General features: G+C 34.4%; 1 long non-coding RNA gene across 1 annotated transcript; it reads right to left on the reverse strand.

The window, feature by feature from the left end:
• Nucleotides 1–732: 732 nt before the first annotated feature.
• Nucleotides 733–7821, reverse strand: LOC125673393 (uncharacterized). Its single transcript, XR_008799919.1, has 2 exons — nucleotides 7670–7821; nucleotides 733–892 (listed from the first exon to the last, which is right to left on the reverse strand). It is a non-coding gene; the product is annotated as an uncharacterized LOC125673393 (long non-coding RNA).
• Nucleotides 7822–8116: the final 295 nt, after the last annotated feature.

Genomic DNA, 8116 nt, shown 5'->3' on the forward strand with positions numbered 1-8116 from the left:
TTATACCGATTGTTAGACCGATCTTGGCACACTGATTTTGACTACGGATAACTCTGTTTACCTGATCAGGATATAGGGCTCACGGCAGCGGGTGTGACCGGTCGACAGGGGATGGTTACTCCTCCTAGGCACCTGATCCCACTTCTGGTGTGTCCAGGGGTCCGTGTTTGCCCAACTATCTATATTGTATTGCTTATATGAGTTGTGAGATTGATCACTGTTCGTTATCTTCACTTTTCATGAGGGCCTCTGTGGCCGAGTGATTAGAGCATCGCCGTCGGCGCGGGTTCGAATCCCGCTCGCGCCGGTAAGTGAGAAATTTTCCCAGTTTATTTTCGGAAGGTCGGTGGTCTCTTCCCAGGTACATTGTATCTGGGTTCTCTCTCCCACCAATAAGAACTGGGCGCCACCATATAACTGAAAAATTGTTGAGTGTGGCGGTGTAACCGTGGTGGCGGTCGCTGGTGACCAGGGTCGCTCTTAATAGAATATATAGGGAAAAGAACGACTCGGATCACCGGCTTCTGCGCATGCGTGGTATTTAACTCGAAGCGGTGCCCTACTGGTTTTAAATCCATAGTAATAATAAACCCCCTTCTCAGTTTTCTGTTTCGTATGCACATCATAACTTGAAAGATACAAATTAACTTGTATTATCCAACTCCAAAATTGATATTTTAATGCATAAGATTTCTGAATTATGTCTAAGATATCTAATAACGAATAAACAACTTGAAAACAATGGCTGTTTATTCAAAGCATATTTACAATAGTGTTATCTCCATAACAATTCCTAAGTCATCTTTTATATTTTAATCACATGATAACAGGTGTGAACAAGGCACAGCTAGACGCCTTAAACTTGGATTAACGTGCAGGTGTAAACAATTACCTGTAAATAAAATAACACCAGGTTATTCTACCGTGACCAACCTTCGTAATCATAAGTACAAATACCACTCGCCCAATTTACGAACAATACGTAGGCACATATTCAACATTGTTTTATTTATTTATCTATTTTGCATAGTATGTTTCTTCTCTCACCCTCTTTTATTTTAAATATATTTTCTGATTATCTGAATTCAAATTATCTCCGATATGCGAACAACCACACATCTACTGTATACAACTTGGAGGTTTACTTTGGGTGTTTTTGTACAAAAGTGGAAGACTTTCCTATTACGAGATAATTCTTTTTGTGTTAAAATTTAACCAACTAGACTCTATATACATGTACATATAGCAGGATCGTGTATAGGAACCAGCAGGCATGAGGGATCGTGCCACCCTTCTTATTCCCAATAAAAACCATAAGACAACAAAACTAACGTCTGGCGGCTTTTTTCGTCTTTATTTACCTAATATCTATTTATTTATTTTCAAGGTCAACGTATATCTGTTCACTTATGCCCCAACTATAATTGCTTACAAAGGACACGTTTCAGTTTCACGAAATTAGTCAAAATAGGATTCATGTTTGGTATACGGACAAAAAGTCCCAGGATAAACGTCACAGGACAGAAAGTCACAAAATATGTAGAAAAGTCACAAAAATGACTTAGCAAATGAGACCCCATATATACTTTTAAGATAATAATAACAGGTGGTACCCAAATGCTCACTAAAGCTGTTGTTCAGACACCAGACATTTCTTACAGTGGATAGGAGGTACAAGGGAATACATGTCATCATTATTGATGTTTGTTTTGCCACATTTAGCACCTTCAGTTCATTATCAAATGTTCATTATCAGATAATAAGAAAGGAAAAATCATTAACTTGTTTATATATCAATTATTATATGATAGTTCACTTACTTCTTGTTTTGACAATGATCTGGAGTGAAAGGAAGCCAACCATAATTCTGTCATCAGATTTTGTTTTGACAATCATTACATGTAATATGTAGTATACTAAACCAAATGATCATCAAGCTTATTTCATCGAAATAAGAAATCTCTCTTTTTAAAAATCAAAATGATATTTTACAATAAATATGATAAAAGGAATAACAATTTTATAATTATTATCAAAATCTCATAGAAAATATAAAGTTTGCATATATATTTTCTTAAACTTTACAAAAAGAACAGATATGTTTTCAAATATATATTAAAAAAATCAATAGTTTTTTTTATTTTCTTATAAACTGTGACTTTTTGTCCTATGACATTTTGTTCTACTATCATAAAATTCTAATTGTGACTTGGTCTTATTTTCTTATAAAATTGTGACTTTTTGTCCAGTGACATTTTGTCCTACTTTCATAAAATTTCTTATCGTAACTTTTTGCCCATGGTCATATTGGCCGTGTCTTTTTGTAATTTGTAAAGCTGTAAATGGTTTGAAAGGTACATAATTTCAGCACAATGTATATATTAATTATGACTTTAAAGGTTGAAATATTTTCATGATCCTGGTTCTAATTAGGAACATTTATTTGAATCATTTTTTATATATCATAAAATTACAATTTTCTTATATCAAATTCATGACAAGGAACAATGTAAAAATGAGCAGTACTTTGAGTGAATCTCATTCTTTGCAGTCAGCCAATAATATGATAGGACTGGCTTCACGAGTATGTACAAAAGCCACGGTATCGACGTCCAGTTGTTTAATATCATCATGAAAGCTGCTGTCTTCGGATCGTCTCGCGTCTCGGAAGATCTACCGAAGCAGACCCGAGAATAAAATATTTTGGAGTTGGTGGCATGACAGCAAAGGAGCCAAATCAAACCTGCCTGCAAAACCTGCTTCAGTATTCCCCTGATCGAGTTTTCATTCATCTCGGTGGAAACGACATTAGCGTTGACGGACAACCTAGGAAGGTGGCTGAAAACGTCCTACAACTGGGAGAGAGAAAATGGGGAAAATAATTATTTTGAATTAATCATGAGCGTCGGTGTCTGGGGTCGCTCTTCAGAATGACCGTTTCATATTTTGTCAGAACTGACTAGGGTATGGTCTGTAAAAGTTGCACAAGGTGCAAATGGGTGGCTGTTTGATTTGAACTAGCTAATTTAAGTGAAGTTTCAGAATTCGGGAGAGAAAAAATGGGGAAAATAATTATTTTGAATTAATTATGAGCGTCGGTGTCTGGGGTCGCTCTTCAGAATGACCGTTTCATATTTTGTCAGAACTGACTAGGGTATGGTCTGTAAAAGTTGCTCAAGGTGCAAATGGGTGGCGGTTTGATTTGAACTAGCTAATTTAAGTGTAGTTTCAAAATTCGGGAGGGAAAAAATGGGGAAAATAATTATTTTGAATTAATTATGAGCGTCGGTGTCTGGGGTCGCTCTTCAGAATGACCGTTTCATATTTTGTCAGAACTGACTAGGGTATGGTCTGTAAAAGTTGCACAAGGTGCAAATGGGTGGTGGTTTGATTTGAACTAGCTAATTTAAGTGTAGTTTCAGAATTCGGGAGAGAAAAAATGGGGAAAATAATTATTTTGAATTAATTATGAGCGTCGGTGTCTGGGGTCGCTCTTCAGAATGACCGTTTCATATTTTGTCAGAACTGACTAGGGTATGGTCTGTAAAAGTTGCAAATGGGTGGCGGTTTGATTTGAACTAGCTAATTTAAGTGTAGTTTCAGAATTCAGGAGAGAAAAAATGGGGAAAATAATTATTTTGAATTAATTATGAGCGTCGGTGTCTGGGGTCGCTCTTCAGAATGACCGTTTCATATTTTGTCAGAACTGACTAGGGTATGGTCTGTAAAAGTTGCAAATGGGTGGCGGTTTGATTTGAACTAGCTAATTTAAGTGTAGTTTCAGAATTCAGGAGAGAAAAAATGGGGAAAATAATTATTTTGAATTAATTATGAGCGTCGGTGTCTGGGGTCGCTCTTCAGAATGACCGTTTCATATTTTGTCAGAACTGACTAGGGTATGGTCTGTAAAAGTTGCACAAGGTGCAAATGGGTGGCGGTTTGATTTGAACTAGATAATTTAAGTGTAGTTTCAGAATTCGGGAGAGAAAAAATGGGGAAAATAATTATTTTGAATTAATTATGAGTGTCGGTGTCTGGGGTCGCTCTTCAGAATGACCGTTTCATATTTTGTCAGAACTGATTAGAGAATGATTCCATATTAATAAGACTGATCACTGTTTGTAAACAAATTTCTTCATTCCTCCTATATCTAAAACTAAATTGCCCATTGCCAATTGTGTTCCTCACTTACCCCTGGAGGGTTAAGATTTGAGCAAACTGCTTCACTACTTGAAGATGCTTACATATAACTATGAATAATCATGACTTTGCTGTTCTTGAGAAAAAGATTTTTACAGTTTCTTCCTATGTATTTGTATGTAAAACTTTGATCCCCTATTGTGTCCCATTCAACACCCGGGGGCCATGATTTGAGCAAACTTGAATCTGCAACTATGTCAGGAAGCTTTCATGTAAATCTCTGCTTTTCTAGCTCAGTGGTTCTTGAGAAGAAGATTCTTAAAGATTTATTCTATATATTTGTATGTAAAACTTTGACCCCCTACTGTGGTCCCATTCAACACCCGGGGGCCATGATTTGAACAAATTTGAGTCTGCAATATGCCAGGAAGCTTCAATGTAAATTTTAGCTTTTTTGGCCCAGTGGTTCTCGAAGATTTTGAAATGAAACCCACCCTATTTTTGCATTTTTATGATTATCTCCCCTTTGAAAGGCTCATGGCCCTTCATTTGAACAAACTTGAAAGCCCTTTACCCAAGGATGCTTTGGGCCAAGTTTGGTTGAAATTGGCTTAGTGGTTCTGGAGAAGAAGTCGAAAATGTAAAAAGTTTAGACAGACAACGGACAACAGGTGATCATAAAAGTTCACTTGAGGTTTCAGCCGGTTTTGCTATTTTGATATATAGCCTATCAAACTCCAGTAAGATGAGGGTGATACCAGACAGTCAACATTAGAAAGTGCACTGTTTCAAAATTACTTGTTGATATATTACAAATATGCGTGATGCTGTTTTATAACTGACCTTTAAGATGTTTCTTGGTGTTTGAAATTAACCATAGACCGAGTCTATGTCAAATGGCACTGGTCTATAACAATTGTAATTGGGATATAACAAAACGTGTATGTTAATTTTCTTAGTTTAAAGCAATTGAGTTATCCCACAAGTCAACGTCTGATAAACGTTATGAGGAAAAGAGAACACTTTTTTGGAAATGGAAAGAAAATATGCTTTATAAGTACTTTAAAAGTCAATAAAAATGTTTTAAATTTGTGTTATTTTTTTCAATGTTGCGGTCTATGCCAATTCGATGAGGTCTATGTCATCTAGTTTTGGCATAAACCCAGTCTGTACTAAGTTTTAAACGAATTTCGAAAACTGTTTTTCTGTTACTTTAATTCAGAAAAATATACTGACAACACGTCACACCAGCATATTTCTTTTCTGTTTTACCACACCCAAACATATAAAAGATGTGGTGACTACAAATGAAGGGAAGAAATGCATTAAAATGCACCATTTTAAATCATTCTTTTTTAAATGGGTTAACCTCCCCCCAAACCCCACAGTAAGGTATAGATTTGCCACTATATTTGAGTGCAACCTGATGTTATTAAAGAACAGACGTAGCTCAAAAATTGCAAATTCACATGAAATTATGCTACTCTACAGATTACTTCGAAAAAAATGTATAATTCAAATCCAACAAAAAAATCAACAGACTGATTGAAATAGATCACAGATTAAAATGTATCACAATGAGGGAAATTGGGATGTTTTGGAGAATTGACAAATTCAATGCAGAAAGAATTAATGACTCGTTCACACGAAGAATTTAATTCGCATTAAACGTAAGTTAATGCGAATTAAATCTGAACCGCGTTCACACGGAGATTTTTTAATGCGCATTAGTTTACTTCGAATTAAAATTGACGTCGCGATTTAATGCGAATTAAATTTACTTCGCATTAGCTCCGTGTGAACGCTAAGCGAAGCTAATTCGAATTAAATGTAGACGCATGCGTAATGGTCAATTTGGGTCACATGCATCATACCCATGGTCAGCTATATATATTAATGTTAGTTTTGTACGAAAAACTAAGCAAAATGATAATAGTCACTAAAAACATGTACAAACAGCATGTCATTAGATAACGTCAGACGTAAATCTGTGCTCTGCATAGGCATACTGAGTAATACATGTGGAAGGAATTGTTTTTAAATACGACAACAATGTTTTAAAATAGTGATAATATGATTTTCTTTTTTACATTTTTTAAAACATATGCCGCTCATTGTTAAATTTTTTATACCATATGACGTCACAGTAGACTTATAATACGTATTAGTAATTAAAAATTACGTCATAACAGTAGTCAGCGGAATGGTGAAAAAGACGTTCCGAAGTTTTAAAATTGGGCCCATGAAGAAACAATAGATTGTCTAGATTGAATGCTGGTTGTCGGAGGAAATAACAAGTAATTTCTTGGGAACATATAAATAAACACGACAAAAAACTCCTTATGTGTAGATCAGAATTATGTAGGCCTAAATTGTAAACATGTAGTATACTACATGTAGGCCTATATAGCGTTTTGAACAAAGAATTCTGTATAGATCTACACAATATTCATTAAAATATCTATAAAAATAATTTTCAATAACATAGTCTATTCTTTAATTTATTTCGCGCACCCTTTAATAGAGATGCATACGAATTTAATGCGCATTAGTTTACTTCGCATTAAATATTACTGCCGTGTGAACGCTATTTAATTCGAATTAATTTAATGCGCATTATTTTACTTCGCATCAAATTTGATGCGAAGTAAAATTTAATGCGCATCCGTGTGAACGAGGCATAAAAGGATCAGTAAATGATGTCATAATACTTGCCCTTTGACCTCTAAATATCAAGGCTCTACCATATAGAAATTTCATGCAAATGATTATGCACATTTTTACTGTATGATCGAGAATGTTTGTTCTCTATTCGTTTTTCACAGGGTAAATAATTCATATTGTTCATTCCAAAGATAATTGATTATTGCATTAGTATAAATTTTCTTCTGGCATGTTTTCAAAGAAATGAATTTAAACTAATTTCACGTGTTTTGAACTACGTGAAGTAAATTATTTTAATGGGATATGAACTCCATATCTCCATTCTTAACATAATTCAACATAAATTATCCACTTTTCAAATACTGAATGTCTGATATCATCATTGAAAAACACTAGATATATCTATAGATATGATGTTTACCTAGAAATGTAAACCTGAGTCGGTCAAAAACAGGCACCTATCTTCTTAGTCAGGTTAGTGTTACATAACCATGATAAGTTTATTGGATTGGCTAGTTGTGCTTTGTGCTCATTTAATTACAAATGAAAATTAGTCATGGGGCTTGGATTATTCTGACCACAAACTATGTCGAAAATCTGCTTTAAATTCATAATTCATAAGTAATTGCGCAAAAAATTAAAACTAAATACCTAAGCATTTCAACACCTACATAAAAATATTTCATTGACATAGCTGATGGCTTTTCGATATTAAAAAACGCAATAGAGGAAATTCGAGTCACAACTTTGTTTTGAATTAAACTGGTACAGTGTGATCATGATTCGCATTTATTCATACTAGCAATTAAATCATAGACAATAAAAACAATATTATTTACTTTTTCTTTTTAAACCACTATCTTACTTTCAAGGTATTGTTATCATAATCATAATGATATAAATCAGTCGAGACTCGATCGCTCGAGTACAGGACGACATTGGTGGGATGCCGATCTCGATGATTCTTGCATGTAAAATGAATAATTATTAGTAAGTTTCTGTTGATATTTTTGCTAAAGGAGCTGCAATAGTTATATAATTTAATATATTAGTTAAAATGCACGTCTTCTTATTAAAATATGTGCATAAATGAAGTTCATATGCCGATCACAATTTCAGATGTAGAATTAAAAACCAAAGCATTTTCTGGTTTTTAAAACAAAATAATTCAATAATACCAATTGTTTTATTGTCTTTTGGTTTTTTTTTTCATCACCAAACTTCACACTAATTGCTGATTACAACCATATAAAATGTTTACAATTACCTATGGGTCGAATTATGCGAGCGTCGAACAGCAGGGCTACCGCTA

Source organism: Ostrea edulis, chromosome 2 (genome assembly GCF_947568905.1).
Source record: "Ostrea edulis chromosome 2, xbOstEdul1.1, whole genome shotgun sequence".
In the NCBI taxonomy this organism is placed as follows: Eukaryota; Metazoa; Mollusca; class Bivalvia; order Ostreida; family Ostreidae; genus Ostrea; species Ostrea edulis.